General features: G+C 55.3%; 1 protein-coding gene across 4 annotated transcripts in view; it reads right to left on the reverse strand.

Annotated features, from left to right (window-relative positions):
- LOC119967899 (B-lymphocyte antigen CD20-like) overlaps window positions 1-17,951 on the reverse strand; it is a 44,612-nt gene extending 26,661 nt beyond the window's left edge. For 3 of the 4 annotated variants that reach the window (XM_038800995.1, XM_038800997.1, XM_038800994.1), the window contains exons 1-2: window positions 17,831-17,951; window positions 9,788-9,860 (exon numbers count right to left, since the gene is read on the reverse strand). The gene's annotated coding sequence lies outside the window, so the exon portion shown is untranslated. The remainder of the gene's footprint in view (window positions 1-9,787; window positions 9,861-17,830) is intronic. The other variant, XM_038800996.1, reaches the window with a different exon arrangement.
- Between the last annotated feature and the right edge of the window lie 362 nt (window positions 17,952-18,313).

Genomic DNA, 18,313 nt, shown 5'->3' on the forward strand with positions numbered 1-18,313 from the left:
CTGCAACCACCTCCATCCCCAACCCTCCCTACCTCTGTAACCTCCTCCAGCCCCTACAACCCTCCCTCTCTATAACCTCCTCCATCTACTTACAACTCTCCCTATCTCTATAACCTCCTCCAGTCCCTACAACCCTCCCTGTATCTGTAACCTCCTCCAGCCCCTACAACCCTCCCTATATCTGTAACCTCCTCCAGCCTCTACAACCCTCCCTATCTCTGTAACCCCCTCGAGCCCCTACAACCCTCCCTAGCTCTGTAACCTCCTCTAGCCCCAACAACCCTCCCTATCTCTGTAACCTCCTCCAGCCCCTACAACCCTCCCTATCTCTGTAACCTCCTCCAGCCCCTACAACCCTCCCTATCTCTGTAACCTCCTCCAGCCCCTACACCCCTCCCTATCTCTGTCACCCCCTCCAGTCCCTACAACCCTCCCTATATCTGTAACCTCCTCCAGCCTCTACAACCCTCCCTATCTCTGTAACCCCCTCGAGTCCCTACAACCCTCCCTATCTCTGTAACCCCCTCCAGTCCCTACAACCCTCCCTATCTTGGGTCTTCTCGCTTTAACGGCTCTTTCAGAACACTTGTATCTTCCCAACAAATTGGTAAATTGCCGAGGGATTCCCTGGCCACAAAAAGTCAGAAAAATCGCACTCGACCAATGACCATCAGTCTGCTCTCGATCATCATCAAAGAGCTGAATGTGTCGTCCACAGTGCGATCAAGCAGCACTTACACAGCAGTAACCCAAAGCTGGTCGGTGAAATTCAAACCATTCCTGTTTCACGACCAACCAGTAAGGCTGTGCACAATTTCTGCTGCATTTAAAGCAGAGGTGGACGTCTTAAATCAAGAGGCTAGTTACAGTAGATCAGGGCCACCTGTAAGAAATCGTATGATACATTTCTAAACTCCAAAGGAATTGTCCCTTAGTGTCCAAAGATGTACAGGTTAGGTGGATTGGCCATGTTAAATTTTCCCTTAGTGTCCAAAGATGTACAGGTTAGGTGGTTTGGCCGTGTTAAATTGTCCCTTAGTGTCCAAAGATGTACAGGTTAGGGGGATTGGCCGTGTTAAATTGTCCCTTAGTGTCCAAAGATGTACAGGTTAGGTGGATTGGCCGTGTTAAATTGTCCCTTAGTGTCCAAAGATGTACAGGTTAGGTGGATTGGCCGTGTTAAATTGTCCCTTAGGTGTCCAAAGATGTACAGGTTAGGTGGATTGGCCATGTTAAATTGTCCCTTAGTGTCCAAAGATGTACAGGTTAGGTGGATTGGCCGTGTTAAATTGTCCCTTAGTGTCCAAAGATGTACAGGTTAGGTGGATTGGCCGTGTTAAATGGTCCCTTAGTGTCCAAAGATGTACAGGTTTGGTGGATTGGCTGTGTTTTTTTTTTATAAATGTTTTTATTCAGTTTTCGTATTTTATATTGAACAAATTACAAATTGTTAGGAGAGAGAAAAAAAAAACAAACAAAAACAAACACGCAAAAATTAACATACATATTTACAGGTAAGCATCTTCGTAGTAGTAACTGCGCCCCCCCCCCCCCCCCCCCTCAACATGTTTATTTAGCTTGGTTTTGGGCCTTAGCTAGCCATCGAACCCCCGTAACGAACCTGTAGCCCCCCCCCCCCCCTCCCGCTACCTTCCCCCGACTATTCTTCCTCTTGTACATTGGCCACAAATAGGTCCCGGAACAGTTGCATGAATGGCTCCCACGTTCTGTGGAAGCCGTCGTCCGACCCTCGGATGGCAAATTTGATTTTCTCCATTTGGAGAGATTCCGAGAGGTCGGACAGCCAGTCCGCAGCTCTGGGCGGTGCTGCTGACCGCCAGCCAAACAGGATTCTACGGCGGGCGATCAGGGAGGCAAAGGCAAGGGCATCCGCCCTCCTCCCCAGGAATAGATCTGGCTGTTCTGAAACCCCGAAGACCGCCACTATCGGGCATGGCTCCACCCTCACTCCCACCACTTTGGACATTACCTCGAAGAAGGCTGTCCAGTACTCCACGAGTCTGGGGCAGGACCAGAACATGTGGGCGTGGTTGGCCGGGCCTCTTTGGCACCGTTCACATCTGTCTTCCACCTCCGGGAAGAACCTACTCATACGGGTTCTTGTTAAGTGGGCTCTATGTACCACTTTTAGTTGCGTCAGGCTGAGCCTTGCGCACGTGGAGGTGGAGTTGACCCTATGCAGTGCTTCGCTCCAGAGTCCCCACCCGATCTCCATCCCCAGGTCGTCCTCACCATTTCCTCCTTGTTGCGTCCAGTACGGTGTCGTCCCTATCTACCAGTCGGTCATACATGTCACTACAGTTCCCTTTCTCTAGGATACTTGCGTCCAGTAGGTCTTCCAGTAGTGTCTGTCGTGGCGGTTGTGGGTACGTCCTTGTCTCCTTTCGTAGGAAGTTTTTGAGCTGCAGGTACCGTAGCTCGTTCCCCCCAGCTAGCTGAAATTTCTCTGTCAGTTCGTCCAGTGTTGCGATCCTGTCGTCCGTGTATAGGTCCCTGACTGTCAGTGTCCCCCCGTCCTGCCTCCACCTTTTGAAGGTGGCGTCGGTCAGTGCTGGTTTGAACCTATGGTTGTTGCAGATGGGAGCCCTGTTCGACATTTTGGTCAGGCCAAGTTGCTGCCGCAGTTGGTTCCAGGATTGGAGGGTGGCTGTCACCACTGGGCTGCTGGAGTGTTTTTTGGGTGGGGATGGGAGTGCTGCCGTGGCGAGGGCCCGGAGGGAGGTTCCCATGCAGGAGGCCTCCTCCGCACGCACCCACTCAGCTTCTGGCTCCTGGATCCATCCCCTTACTCGCTCGGCTGTTGCTGCCCAGTGGTAGAATTGTAGATTCGGGAGGGCTAACCCTCCCCTGGTTTTTGTTTTTTGTAAGACCTTCTTTGGGATCCTAGCATTTTTACCCCCCCATACGAACGCCATGATGAGTTTGTCCAGCGCTTTGAAAAAGGCCTTGGGGATGTAGATCGGAATGGATCTAAACAGGAAGAGGAACCTGGGCAGTACGTTCATTTTGATCGTCTGAACTCTCCCCGCGAGGGAGAGCGGGAGTGTGTTCCATCTTTGCAGGTCCTTTTTAACTTCCTCCGTCAGGCTGGTGAGGTTCCATTTGTGGATCCCTTTCCAGTCATGGGCTATTTGGATCCCCAGGTAGCGGAATTTATGTCGGGCTTGTTTGAACGGCAGCCCCTTTAGTGCTGCCCCCCCCCTTGCGGGTGTAATGGGAAGATCTCACTTTTGCTCATGTTGTGTTTGTAGCCCGAGAAGGCTCCAAACTCTTTCAGGAGCGCGATGATTCCGTCCATGCTGCTTTGTGGGTCCGAGATATAGAGGAGCAGATCATCCGCATAGAGTGAGACTCTGTGCTCTCTACCTCCCCTTCGGATCCCCCTCCAATTTTTGCTGCCCTGAGCGCGATTGCTAGCGGTTCGATTGCTAGTGCGAACAGCAGCGGGGACAGTGGGCATCCTTGTCTGGTGCCCCTGTGCAGCTGGAAGTATTGGGAGTTGGTATTGTTGGTCTGTACACTCGCCATGGGAGCGTTGTACAGGAGCTTTACCCAAGCTGTGAACCCTGTTCCAAGCCCGAAATCGCTCCAGTACCTCTATGAGGTATATCCATTCGACTCTGTCGAGGCCTTTCTGCGTCCAGGGAGACGATCACCTCTTGTGTTCTCTCCCCGGAGGGGGTCATTATCACGTTCAGCAGGCGCCTGATGTTCGCGGTCAGCTGTCTACCTTTGACAAAGCCCGTCTGGTCCTCTGTGACCACCTCAGGTACACAGTCTTCTAGCCTTTTGGCTAGGATTTTGGCCAGTATTTTGGCGTCTGCATTCAGCAGAGATATGGGTCTGTATGACCCACATTCCGTTGGGTCTTTGTCTTTCTTAGGTATCAGCGAGATTGAGGCCTGTGCTAACGTGGGTGGCAACGTGCCCCTAGCTAGCGAGTCTGTGAACATCTCCCGCATGTGCGGGGCCAGCGCTGTCGCAAATTTTTTGTAGAAGTCCGCCGGGAATCCGTCCGGTCCCGGCGCCTTCCCCGCCTGCATGGAGCTAATGCTCTCCATGATCTCTCCCAGTGCTAGTGGTGCTTCCAGATCCCGTTTTCTGCCCTCTCCCACAACTGGTATGTTCAGTCCGTCAAGAAACCGGTTCATCCCAGCCTTCCCCGTTGGGGGCTCTGAGGTGTACAGCTCTTGGTAGAAGGCCTTGAAGGTTTTGTTAATCTTCTCTGGTTCTGTTTCCAACGTGCCTCTGGTATCTCTGATTTGCGCAATTTCTCTGCTGGCTGCCTGCTTTCTCAGCTGGTGGGCCAACAGGCGGCTGGCTTTGTCTCCGTGTTCGTATAGGGCCCCGCGTGCCTGGCGGAGTTGGTGTACTGCTTTCCTGGTGGAGAGCAGGTCAAAGTTCCTTTGTAATTCTTTTCTCTCCGCCAGGAGTTCTACAGTCGGGGCCTCGGAGTATTTATGGTCTACCTCCAGTATGGAGTCGACCAGCTTCTGCCTAGCCACCCTTTCCTCCCTATCTCTTTGCGCTTTGTAGGCTATGATTTCCCCTCTTAGTACGGCCTTAAGCGCTTCCCAGAACGTGGAGGGTGAGACCTCCCCGTTTTGGTTGATCTCAGTGTACTCCGCTATGGCCTGCGCTATCCTTTCGCTGAAGGCCTTGTCAGCTAGTAAGGCACCGTCCAACCTCCATTTGGGGCGCTGGGCCCTTCCCGTCTCTAGCCGCACATCCATGTAGTGTGGAGCGTGGTCTGATATCACAATTGCGGAGTATTCCACCTTGTCTATCTCTGGAAGCACCGTTTTCGCCCACCACAAAGAAGTCAATTCTGGTGTACACGTTGTGTACTGGGGAGAAGAAAGAGAATTCTTTCTCCCCCGGGTGGGCGAATCTCCAGGGGTCTACTGCTCCCATCTGCTCCATATAGTGGCTGAGTTCCCTTGCCATGTTTGAGGTTTTCCCCGTTCTGGGGTTTGATCTGTCCGTCGTTGGGTCCTGTACACAGTTGAAGTCCCCCCCCATGATTAGTCGGTGCGTCGCTATGTCCGGGATTTCTGCCATGGTCTTTTGGATGAAGCTCGTGTCGTCCCAGTTGGGCGCGTACACGTTAACTAGAACTACCGGCGCCCCATCCAGGGCCCCGCTGACCATGACATACCGTCCCCCTGGGTCCGTAACCGTCTTTGTCGCCCTAAACATTGTCCCTCTTGCCAATCAGGATCGCCACCCCCCCTGGCCCTTGCCCCATAACAGGAATGATAGGTTTGTCCCACCCAGCCCTTTCTTACCCGCAGTTGGTCCTGCTACCCTCAAGTGCGTCTCTTGGAGGAAGACTATGTCGGCCCTCATGTTTCTAAGGTGGGTGAGGACTCTAGATCTCTTCACTGGGCCGTTAAGTCCCCTTACGTTCCAGGTGACTATTCTGATGGGGGGCTTCTGCCCCCTTGCTCCTGTGGGGTTAACCATATTTGTCCGGTGGACGCGCCCCTGCCCTCTGGGGTTTCCCTATGTTAGGGGGCCGTCCAGGATGTCCACTATCACTGCTCTCCCCATGCGGTCGGGTCCCTGCGCTCCGGGGTTCCCCCTTGTCCCGGGGACACCCGCCATGGCCGTCCACTTTGTGTCCGCCACGCGGGTAGTCCCCTGCACTCCGGGGGGCCCCTTCACCCACAGACCGTACTGGGTGGGTGCTTGCAGCAGTTCCCTGTTTCGAGCCCTTGTCTGTGGCACTTTGTGGCCCTATTCCCTTACTGGCCTCTTTTGTCCCTTCGTCCCTGCGTTTCCCCTCCCTGGTCTCTCGCCCCCCGGGTGCCCCCCCCCCCCGCTCTATCCCTTTCGGGGATACCCCTGTGTACCCCTCCATTGCCCCTCTCTCCCCCATTCCTGTCCCCATTTGCTCTCCCACCTTTGATGGGTGATCCCCCCCCTCCCCTGCCTGGCGCCTTCCCCCCTGTTGGGGGTGCGCTGCGCCCTGCTCTGTTGCGCGCCCCCTTTGCTAGCTTTCCTGCTAGCACGGTGGCTCCCCTCTCGGAGGTTGCTGTCCCGCTTCCCCTCTCCCCTCTCCAGTACTCCCGTTCCCTCGTGCCGGGGCCTGGCCTCCCACCTGGAGCGGGCCCTAGGGCATTGGGTTGTTTTCCGTTCTGGGTGTTCCTGCCAGGGGGGAGGGGGTTGGCTTTGCCTCGCCCCTCCCCACCCCCCCGTCGGCTTGACGTGTCTCCTTGCCATGGGCCCCTCGTCCCTACTTCCCATGGCGTTTTTCCAGCCCGTGCTCCTCGACGAATCTATTCGCCTCGGCAGGGGCTGTAAAGAAATATTCCTTGTGTTGGTATGTGACCCAGAGTTTTGCTGGGTACAGCATACCAAAACGTACTTTGTTCTTATAGAGAGCTGCTTTCGCTCTGTTGAACTCCGCCCGTCTCTTAGCTATGTCCGCTCCAAAATCCTCGTAGATTCGGATGGCGTGCCCGTCCCAATTGCAGGCTCTATTCTCCTTGGCCCAGCGCAGGATTGTCTCCCTATCCCGGTACCGGTGCAGTCTGGCTATAACTGCTCTCGGTTTTTCCCCTTCCTTGGGCTTCGGGCGCAGTGACCGATGAGCTCTGTCCATTTCCGGTGGGGTGGGAAAAGTTTCCCGCCCCACTAAGGAGCCCAGCATCGCAGCCACGAATGTTGTGGGATTTCTACCCTCTATCCCCTCTGGCAGGCCCACTATCTTGATATTTTGCCTTCTCGAGCTGATCTCCTGGTCGTCTACCCTGCCCTTCAGGCTCCCCTGTGTTGCACTCAGTTTCACCATTCCCCTCTCCAAGGATATGACCCGGTCGCTCGCGTCAGTCGCTGCCTTCTCCAGCTCTTTAATGGTTGCCCCCTGGGCTTCCAGTATCTTCCCTTGGGCTTCCAGTATCTTCCCTTGGGCATCCACTTTCTTCTCCAATCTGGTCAGAACCTGCTGCACCCCTGACATGGCCCTGGTCACTGCTGCCTGTGCTGCGGCCTCTGCGTCTGCTTTTAACTCTGCCTTGAATGCCTGCAGCTGCTCCCTCACCACCTCGGCAAAGGCTTCCTTCCAATTCACGCCCCCCTCTAACCCCAGGGGAGAGGTTGCCCGCCCGTCCAGCTCTTCTGGATGCGGCGAAGCATCCTTCCCGCCGCTTCGCGTGTTGACTCGTTCGCCCGAGCTGGCTTTCCCTTTGCCCAGTCTACTTCCGGTGCCCCCTTTCTCTTGGCTCCTTTCTGGCACTTTTTTCTCCCCCTTCCCCTTCATCTTTTCTTCTCTCCTTGTTCTTCTTTTTCCCCCTTTTCCGCACCCTATTTTTATTTTATTTATTATTATATATCTATATATGTATATATATATATATATATATATTTTTTTTTTTTTTTAATTTATTTCCCCTACCCCTTTTCTCTTTACCAGTTTTCTTTTGGGAAGAACAGAAATACAAGTCTCTTTTTTCTTTTTTCCCCCACTCAACCAGGAGAGAGAGTCCCTTTGTCTTTGCCACGTGGTGGTCACAGCAGTTGGGGGGGGGGGGGGGGGGGGGGGGGGCGAGTGGGCCGGTGGTCGCTGCTGGTTGGGGGGGGGGGGGGTCCCCGCTGCTGGCTGGGGGGGGGGGGGGGGGTTGTGTCCCCCCTGCTGGCTGGGGGGGGGGGGGGGGGTTGTGTCCCCGCTGCGGGGTGGGGGGGGGGGGGGGGGGGGGGGTTGTGTCCCCGCTGCTGGCTGGGGGGGGGGGTTGTGTCCCCGCTGCTGGCTGGGGGGGGGGGGTTGTGTCCCCGCTGCTGGCTGGGGGGGGGGGGTTGTGTCCCCGCTGCTGGCTGGGGGGGGGGGGTTGTGTCCCCGCTGCTGGCTGGGGGGGGGGGGTCCCCGCTGCTGGCTGGGGGGGGGGTCCCCGCTGCTGGCTGGGGGGGGGGGGTCCCCGCTGCTGGCTGGGGGGGGGGGGGGGGGGTCCCCGCTGCTGGCTGGGGGGGGGGGGGGGAAGAGAAGGGGGGCCGCCGCCGCCGCATCCGCTCCTGGCCCGCGTGGGGGGGGGGGGGGGGGGGGGGGGGGGGGGGGGAGAGGAGATAAAGGGGCCGCCGCCGCCGCACCGCTCCCGGCCCGCGTGGGGGGGGGGGGGGGGGGGGGGAGGAGAAGAGGGCCGCCGCCGCCGCACCGCTCCTCGCCCGCGTTGGGGGGGGGAGAGAAGAGGGGCCGCCGCCGCCGCACCGCTCCTGGGTCGCGTGGGGGGGTGGAGAGAAGAGGGGCCGCCGCCGCCGCCGCACCGCTCCTGGCCCGCGTGGGGGGGGGGGGGGGGGGAGAGGGGATGGACCTGCTGCTGTTGGGCCCCCCCTGTCGCCGCTCCGGCTCCTCCGCTCCGGCTCCTCCGCTCCCGCTCCGGCTCCGGCTCCTCGGCTCCTCCGCTCCGGCTCCTCGGCTCCGGCTCCTCGGCTCTGGCTCCTCGGCTCCCGCTCCGGCTCCTCGGCTCCTCCGCTCCGGCTCCTCCGCTCCGGCTCCTCGGCTCCTCCGCCTCGGCTCCTCCGCCCCGGCTCCTCGGCTCCTCTGCTCCGGCTCCTCGGCTCCTCCGCTCCGGCTCCTCGGCTCCCGCTCCGGCTCCTCCGCCGGCGCTCCTCCTCCGCCGTCCGGCCTGTCGGGGGGGGGGGCTGTTCCTCCTGCTGTCCACCGCTTGCGGGAGCCCCTCTCCCTGCGACCTCCTCGCTCGCCGCCCGGAAGTCAAGTCCCGGATTGGCTGTGTTAAATTGTCCTTTAGTGTCCAAAGATGTACAGGTTAGGTGGATTGGCCATGTTAAATTGTCCCTTAGTGTCCAAAGATGTACAGGTTTGGTGGATTGGCTGTGTTAAATTGTCCTTTAGTGTCCAAAGATGTACAGGTTGGGTAGATTGGCTGTGTTAAATTGTCCCTTAGTGTCCAAAGATGTACAGGTTGGGTGGATTGGCCATGTTAAATTGTCCCTTAGTGTCCAAAGATGTACAGGTTAGGTGGATTGGCCATGTTAAATTGTCCCTTTGTGTCCAAAGATGTACAGGTTAGGTGGATTGGCCATGTTAAATTGTCCCTCAGTGTCCAAAGATGTGCAGGTTAGGTGGATCGGCCGTGTTAAATGGTCCCTTAGTGTCCAAAGATGTACAGATTAGGTGGATTGGCCGTGTTAAATGGTCCCTTAGTGTCCAAAGATGTACAGGTTTGGTGGATTGGCTGTGTTAAATTGTCCTTTAGTGTCCAAAGATGTACAGGTTGGGTAGATTGGCTGTGTTAAATTGTCCCTTATGTCCAAAGATGTACAGGTTGGGTGGATTGGCCATGTTAAATTGTCCCTTAGTGTCCAAAGATGTACAGGTTAGGTGGATTGGCCATGTTAAATTGTCCCTTTGCGTCCAAAGATGTACAGGTTAGGTGGATTGGCTGTGTTAAATTGTCCCTTAGTGTCCAAAGATGTACAGGTTAGGTGGATTGGCTGTGTTAAATTGTCCCTTAGTGTCCAAAGATGTACAGGTTAGGTGGATTGGCCATGTTAAATTGTCCCTAAGTGTCCAAAGATGTGCAGGTTAGGTGGATTGGCCGTGTTAAATTGTCCCTTAGTGTCCAAAGATGTACAGTTTGGTGGGGTTATGGTGTTGAGGCAGGGAGCGGGACTAGGTAGGGTGCAGACTCGATGGGCTGCACTGGCAGAGGAACTATTTTCCAACCCAACTGTTTTAAACAGGACGTCCTCAGGAGCAATGAGCCAAAAGAGGACTTAATGGCCTTCTGACAGATAAGGGAGCGATTACCTGGAGGACCTTGGATCACCTTGCCAGTGGAATGCTGAATATAGTAAGCTCCTATCGTTGGCGGAGGTTGTTCCTGTGAAATCACGCAAAGGGGGAAATTGCAAACGGTGAGCATACTTTAGAACGGGAAGATTAGATAGATTCCAGCCATCGCCAAAAAGGCAAAGAGGCAATAAAAATTCAAGTAAATTCAGGACAATTCTATTGCGGATATTGTCTGGCAGTGGAAGAAAACAAGAACAATTAAATACTTGTCAACTACAGAATAGTATGAATTACAGTACAGATACTATCGAGGAGAGTGGAGGTAGAGGGAGTGGGCAGTGTGGATGGTGCAGTCGTTATTCTGGATGAAAGCAACAAAGTGATGTCGACTGCTTCGAATTTTGCTTTTGAATTTTGTGAAGTTCTCAGTCAGGAGCAATGACAGTGTCAATAACTCTGCAAAAGGCAATGCTTCTTTTCATGCTCGTACCATGGTCTGTTGTCCTGTATTTATCAAAGCTTCAGCCGATCTGATCTGCTGTCACCTTGGTTGTGAATTGAGCCTATTTCGGCCCTTCATCCTGCTGCTGTTTAGGTCCATTAAGTTTCATCAATTCAACCAATGTGGAGTGAGTGCTCCTCTTGATCAGTCTTCAAACCCCCCCCCCCCCCACCTCCAACATGTTACACCAGTCAATAATCCTTGTCACTTCTGCATCCACATTGAGGAACTCTGGAGAAACATTTCCAGCTTCCGAATAAACATTTACCGCAGGCATTTATGGTTGAAGCAACGTTATTCCATGACTCCTTAATGATATCGACTGCGATGAGCAATCACAGACGGTTGAATGCCCTGCTTCTCCACGATCAAGGGTATGGCTGAAACCTTTTCGGGTGTAGTCACCCTTGAATGAGGTAATGACCCCCTTGTTCTATTGGTTGGACACGTGAGGTCGCATCTGGGGGCTAAAGTCCCCAACATCTGGATGGTTTTCTGCGAGAAAGTGCATTATCGAGGATTCTTGGACTTTTGAGAAGCAGGTTCCTTACCCTGACATAACTCTTGACATCTGGCAGAAAGCAACTGGCAAACCAGTTTTCAAATACAACTACTGTAACAGGCTTTCCAAAAGGCTGGCGGATGAGGTTTGACAGCCCGAGGGTTTTGCAAAAGTGTCAACCTGTCCTTTGCTACTTTCATACCAGGAACAGCCTTTGCTTCTTTGGAAATCTTCACCCAGAAAGCGTTAGTTGCGGTGCATTGAAGGGCTTCTCTGCCTCCCTCTTCAGTGTATTTCAACACCTTGGGAAACTGTCCCGCAACTTCACGCTATGTTATGTAGCTCAATACACTTTTTTAAGGCGATCGATCAAACCATTCTGTGCTGGTTGACAATCCTTTGGAAGTTGAAGGAGAGGCAACTTGTGCACCACCTTCATTGTCACCAGTGACATCAGCAGTACCTACCTCTTTACGACCAGAAACACTAACAATCATTTGTTCTCGACAGATTTGGAGTTGGGGACCAAGGGCAATGTGTCCAAGTTTGCCGACGACACTAAGATGAGTGGTAAAGCGAAAAGTGCAGAGGATGCTGGAAGTCTGCAGGGGGATTTGGATGGGTTAAGTGAATGGGCTAGGGTCTGGCAGATGGAATACAATGTTGACAAATGTGAGGTTATCCATTTTGGTAGGAATAACAGCAAACGGATTATTTAAATGATAAAATATTAAAGCATGCCGCTGTGCAGAGAGACCTGGGTGTGCTATGAGTTTACAGGTGCAACAGGTGATTAAGGCGGCAAATGGAATTTAGTCCTTCATTGTTAGAGGGATGGAATTTAAGACTAGGGAGGTTATGTTGCAATTGTATAAGGTGTTAGTGAGGCCACACCTGGAGTATTGTGTTCAGTTTTGGTCTCCTTACTTGAGAAAGGACGTACTGGCGCTGGAGGGTGTGCAGAGGAGATTCACTAGGTTAATCCCAGAGCTGAAGGGGTTGGATTACGAGGAGAGGTTGAGTAAACTGGGACTGTACTCGTTGGAATTTAGAAGGATGAGGGGGATCTTATAGAAACATATTTAATTATGAAGGGAATAGATAGGATAGATGAGGGCAGGTTGTTTCCACTGGCGGATGAAAGCAGAACTAGGGGGCATAGCCTCAAAATAAGGGGAACTAGATTTAGGACTGAGTTTAGGAGGAACTTCTTCACCCAAAGGGTTGTGAATCTATGGAATTCCTTGCCCAGTGAAGCAGTTGAGGCTCCTTCATTACATGTTTTTAAGGTAAAGATAGATAGTTTTTTGAAGAATAAAGGGATTAAGGGTTATGGTGTTCGGGCCGGAAAGTAGAGCTGAGTCCACAAAAGATCAGCCATGATCTCATTGAATGGCGGAGCAGGCTCGAGGGGCCAGATGGCCGACTCCTGCTCGTAGTTCTTATGTTCTTCAGTCTGTCTCATGTGCCTGATTGCAGGTTTACTGACAAGAGTATTCCCCGGCCAATAAGGTGGCACTTGCATCATGTGTCATTCTAAGATTGTTACTTTTTCGAGTGTCATCAATTTCCTGGACATGTTCTGTTTGGCTCTGACTCACCCATTTTTTGGGAGGAGTGCTGCTCTCTGCTGGGACTGCAAAATGCTGGTCGATAGTTACTGCATCCTGCAACTGCGTGCAGTTTAAGAGATGGTGCGCGCTTCCTACATGGGAAAGATGCCACTCAGAAGCTGTGTATGAATTTAATGCTGATTAACCTTTCGGGACCAATGTGTTTAGGTTCGAGTTTAACGTGTTAAATTGCGGATAAGTGAAGACTTGGGAGCACAAACCATGATCGGGTATATATTTGCCCGGGTAAACAAATGTGTGATGGAGGGGATGGTGGATGTTGACTGTAAATCGGGCACTTTCAAGTGGATGTCGGGAGGGTCCATCGCGGCGTTCCCGATCGCGGGAATTCATGCGCAACAGCCGGCTTTTAACAATGCCGGCTGCGAGCGGCTTAAAAAATGGCGTCCGGCATTAAAAGTCAGCTGGGAAAATGCAGGCGCACTGCGCATGTGTGCCCGCTCATCAGTAACGCAGGCGGCCAGAGTGTTCGGACCTGAACCCGGGGTCAAAGTGCGATCGCGGCAACTGCGTGGTGATCACTGATGATGATGAACAAGGCTATGACCTCGATCTGTTTTGCATCTCTATACATGACTGTAATGATCTGGAGAGAGTATATATTCCTCATGGTTTAATCACGGACAGAACTGAACGTTTGGCAAGGGGTATAATGAAAGCCATGGGAATTTATCACATTGTCGCCCTCTGTGTTCTGAAGGGTGGCTATAAGGTGTTTGCTGACCATTTAGACATTAAAGTACTGAATCGAAACAGTAACCAGTCAATCCCAATGACGGTGGACTTCATCCGCTTGAAGAGTTCCTGTAATGATCAGTCAGCAGGGGACCTACGCAGAGTTTACCGACTGAGATACAAAATCCACGCTCTCCTCCTCAAGAAATTGTCCTCTCTAGCTGATTCGTTTGCTGATGAAATTTGATTTGAATTTTCAATTCTAAAGGAACTGAACCTCAAATTGCAAGGGACGATGATTGCTTTCGGCACTGTGAAGAAATCACAGCTTTCCAAAACTCACTGAAAGTTTAGCAATTGTGAGTGCAAAGCCAAAATTACTACATGTTCCCCACACTGCTTCGATACATCGAAGAAAACAGCATCAGTAAAGAAACTGTAAGTGGACTGGTATGCCTGACTCCAAATGAAGCTGACTGAACTTCTGTGCCTCAGCTTTGACAGCACATTAAAAACATGGCACAAGTCAATGAAACTGTCGGTATTCTGGAGTAGCGTCTCCGAGGAGTATCTGGAGCTGAGTAAAACAAGCATTTTGTTGCTTTTGTCCGTAACAATGTGCAAGGTTGCATTTTCCGTTCTCGCAAAGATGAAGCCGGCACAGAGGAATCGATGCATTCTGCACCCGATATGTGCATAGCCCTCTCCTCCTGTGAACCTGTTGGTAGTGCGATTGTGAGGACCAAGCAGGCTCACCTCTCTCATTAAAGTTGAGAGAAAATGGTGATTCGTGAATGTTGGTCGGTGTGAGTCGCGGGGGTTGGCCAGTTGGTAAAAACAGGTCCTCCAGCCTCCCTGCCCAGACCTCCAGCCTCCCTGCCCAGACCTCCAGCCTCCCTGCCCAGATCTCTGCCCACTCCTCCAGCCTCCCTGCCCAGACCTCCAGCCTCCCTGCCCAGATCTCTGCCCACTCCTCCAGCCTCTCTGCCCAGACCTCCAGCCTCTCTGCCCACTCCTCCAGCCTCTCTGCCCACTCCTCCAGCCTCTCTGCCCACCTCTCCAGCCCCTCTGCCCACCCCTCCAGCCTCTCTGCCCACTCCTCCAGCCTCTCTGCCCAGACCTCCCTCCCCACCCCCCCTCCAGCCTCTCTGCCCACACCTCCAGCCTCTCTGCCCACTCCTCCAGCCTCTCTGCCCACCCCTCCAGCCTCTCTGCCCAGACCTCCAGCCTCTCTGCCCAGACCTCCATGCCCTTTGCCCACCCCTCCAGCCTCTCTGCCCACTCCTCCAGCCTCTCTGCCCAGACCTCCAGCCTCTCTGCCCAGACCAGCCTCTCTGCCCAGACCTCCAGCCTCTCGGCCCAGACCTCCAGCCTCTCTGCCCAGATCTCCCTCCCCCCCCCCCCTCCAGCCTCTCTGCCCACTCCTCCAGCCTCTCTGCCCAGACCTCCAGCCTCTCTGCCCAGACCAGCCTCCCTGCCCAGACCTCCAGCCTCCCTGCCCACTCCTCCAGCCTCTCTGCCCACTCCTCCAGCCTCTCTGCCCAGACCTCCAGCCTCTCGGCACAGACCTCCAGCCTCTCTGCCCAGACCTCCAGCCTCTCGGCACAGACCTCCAGCCTCTCTGCCCAGACCTCCAGCCTCCCTGCCCAAATCTCTGCCCACTCCTCCAGCCTCTCTGCCCAGACCACCATGCCCTTTGCCCACCCCTCCAGCCTCTCTGCCCAGACCTCCAGCCTCTCTGCCCAGACCTCCAGCCTCTCTGCCCAGACCTCCAGCCCCTCTGCCCAGACCTCCAGCCTCTCTGCCCAGACCTCCAGCCTCTCTGCCCAGACCTCCAGCCTCTGTCCACTCCTCCAGCCTCTCTGCCCACTCCTCCGGCCTCTCTGCCCAGACCTCCAGCCTCTCTGCCCAGACCTCCAGCCTCTCTGCCCAGACCTCCGGCCTCTCTGCCCACTCCTCCGGCCTCTCTGCCCAGACCTCCAGCCTCTCTGCCCACTCCTCCAGCCTCTCTGCCCAGACCTCCAGCCTCTCTGCCCAGACCTCCAGCCTCTCTGCCCAGACCTCCAGCCTCTCTGCCCACTCCTCCGGCCTCTCTGCCCACTCCTCCGGCCTCTCTGCCCAGACCTCCGGCCTCTCTGCCCAGACCTCCGGCCTCTCTGCCCAGACCTCCGGCCTCTCTGCCCACTCCTCCGGCCTCTCTGCCCAGACCTCCGGTCTCTCTGCCCAGACCTCCGGCCTCTCTGCCCACTCCTCCAGCCCCTCTGCCCAGACCGCCAGCCTCTCTGCCCAGACCTCCAGCCTCTCTGCCCACTCCCCCAGCCTCTCTGCCCACTCCTCCAGCCCCTCTGCCCAGACCTCCAGCGTCTCTGCCCAGACCTCCAGCATCTCTGCCCACTCCTCCAGCCTCTCTGCCCATTCCCCCAGCCTCTCTGCCCACCCAACCAGCCTCTCTGCCCACTCCTCCAGCCTCTCTGCCCATTCCCCCAGCCTCTCTGCCCACTCCTCCAGCCTCTCTGCCCAGACCTCCAGCCTGTCTACCCAGACCTCCAGCCTCTCTGCCCACTCCTCCAGCCTCTCTGCCCACCCCTCCAGCCTCTCTGCCCACTCCTCCAGCCTCTCTGCCCATTCCCCCAGCCTCTCTGCCCACTCCTCCAGCCTCTCTGCCCAGACCTCCAGCCTCTCTGCCCACTCCTCCAGCCTCTCTGCCCAGACCTCCCTCCCCACCCCTCCAGCCTCTCTGCCCAGACCTCCCTCCCCACCCCTCCAGCCTCTCTGCCCAGACCTCCAGCCTCTCTGCCCAGACCTCCCTCCCCACCCCTCCAGCCTCTGCCCAGACCTCCAGCCTCTCTGCCCACCCCTCCAGCCTCTCTGCCCACCCCTCCAGCCTCTCTGCCCACTCCTCCAGCCTCTCTGTCCAGACCTCCCTCCCCACCCCTCCAGCATGTTAACAGGTGGAGAGCAGAGTAGCACAGTGGTTAGCACTGTTGCTTCACAGTACAGGCTCCTAGGTTCGATTCCCAACTTGGGTCACTGTCTGTGCGGAGTCTGGACGTTCTCCCCGTGTCTGTGTGGGTTTCCTCTGAGTGCTCCGGTTTCCTCACACAGTCCACGGGTTAGGTGGATTGGTCATGATAAATTGCCCTTAGTGTTCAAGAAAAAAGGATTAGGTGGGGTTACTGAGTTATGGGGTTGGGGACCGGGTGGAGGCGTAGGGTGCTCTTTCTAAGGGCCGGTGCAGGCTCGATGGGCCGAATGGCCTCCTTCTGCACTGTAAATTCGATGGTTCATACATACTTCTGTCAGCAAATGTGATTTGTGGACTGGATTCAAGCTACACTCTTTTCACAACCAGCCAGTGTGACCGCCCCCTGACTGGCCTCTCCTCTCTGTGACTTTCCCCTCTCTTCCTTCCCTCCATCTACTATATTCCTGTCTCCCCACTTTGCTCACACCCCTAAATCTTGTCCTCCTTTTTAATCCATTCCCCTCCCTTGGTTATTGTTCACCTTTCCTGCGCTTCACTTATCACTTATCCCTTTCCAACCCTTCTTTATTATTTTCTCCTTGGCCTGCTGTCCGTCGCTGCCGTCACCTGCATCAACTCTCTCTCCATCCAATTCTTCTCCATCTCCTTTTCTTTCCTCCCACCTCCCCTTCTCTGCTTGCTGCTTTTCCACCTCCACTCCTTTTCTCAAACTTTCTCTCCATTGCCCCATTCTCATGTTTTCCTTCACCTACCACACTCTATCCTTCCCGCTTGCCGAGAAACAATATTAATCGAGTTTCCGAAAACTAACTAACCCCAAATTCCGAACCATTTTCCTCATTTCCAACACCCAAACATCAAGCGTTATCCTAACCCCCACACCTCTAATCCCTGATCTTGAACATTTCCACCAACCCCTGACCTGATACTGCTCACTGCTCCATGGAATCCCTATGGTGTAGAAGGAGGTTGTTCGTCCCATCGGGTCTGCACCAACCCCCTGAAAGTGGACCCTACCTCGACCCATTTCCACACCTTATCCCCATAACTCCACCTAACCTGCACGTCTTTGGACTGTGGGAGGAAACCGGAGCACCCGAAGGAAACCCACGCAGACACGGGGAGAATGTGCAAACTCCGCACAGGCAGTGACCCAAGCCGGGAATTGAACCCGGGTCCCTGTGGGGCAGCAGTGATAACCACTGTGCAACCCTGCCGTCCTAACCCCATGATCTATCCATTACCTTTTGACCTTAACCACTACATCCCTGACCGCTTGACCTAAACTACCCTATCAATGACCTCTTGACCTAAACCACCCTTTCCTTGAACTCTTGCCTAAACCACCCTTTTCTTGACCTCTTGACCTAAACCATCTCATCCTTGACCTTTTGCCTAAACCACCCTTTCCTTGATCTCTTGACCTAAACCACTATTCCTATTCCCAGCAGGCATTGTGACGTTTCCTATTGTGACGTTATTCACTGTGACGTTTCCCATTGTGACGTTGTTCTCAGTGACGTGACTCACTGTGACGTCACTTGGCATTGTGACGCAGCCGCTCAGTGGGGAAGATGGGGGTGGAGAGGAGGCGGTTTATCCACACTGGTTAAAGCGGACTTTCGCCCCTCCCCCCCTGCAGGCCAACACCGGCCCCCTCTCGCCTTCCTCCCTCTGCTGTTGCTTGGCCGGGTTCCCCAACAGCTCTGAGCCAATGGCCGCTCTGAGCCAACCCCCCAATACCGCCAGCCTTTCTCACCTCTACCGGCTGTCGAGCCGCCGCCACCCACGTGCCGCGCTTTCCTTTCAAACCCGGAGCCCGCGCGGCCCGCCTTCTAAACCGCCAGGCGGCACGCGGGCGGGGGCGGGACCCAGTCAGAGCGGCACGGGGGCGGGGCCGAGTCAGCTAGGCACGTGGTGTGGGCGGAGACGTCAGCACGGCACGGGGGCGGGGCCGTCAGCACGGCACGGGGGCGGGGCCGAGTCAGAGCGGCACGGGGGTGGGGGCGGGACCCAGTCAGCGCGGCACGGGGGCGGGGCCAAGTCAGCTAGGCACGTGGTGGGGGCGGGGCCGTCAGCACGGCACGCGGGCGGGGCCGAGTCAGCGAGGCACGTGGTGGGGGCGGGGCCGAGTCAGCGAGGCACGTGGTGGGGTTGGGGAGAGGCGACGGGGCACAGTCAGAGCGGCACGTGGTGGGGCGAAGCCACGTGAAGGGGGCGGGGCCCCGTCAGCGAGGCACTG

This window comes from Scyliorhinus canicula, chromosome 6, assembly GCF_902713615.1.
Source record: "Scyliorhinus canicula chromosome 6, sScyCan1.1, whole genome shotgun sequence".
NCBI classification, from domain to species: Eukaryota; Metazoa; Chordata; class Chondrichthyes; order Carcharhiniformes; family Scyliorhinidae; genus Scyliorhinus; species Scyliorhinus canicula.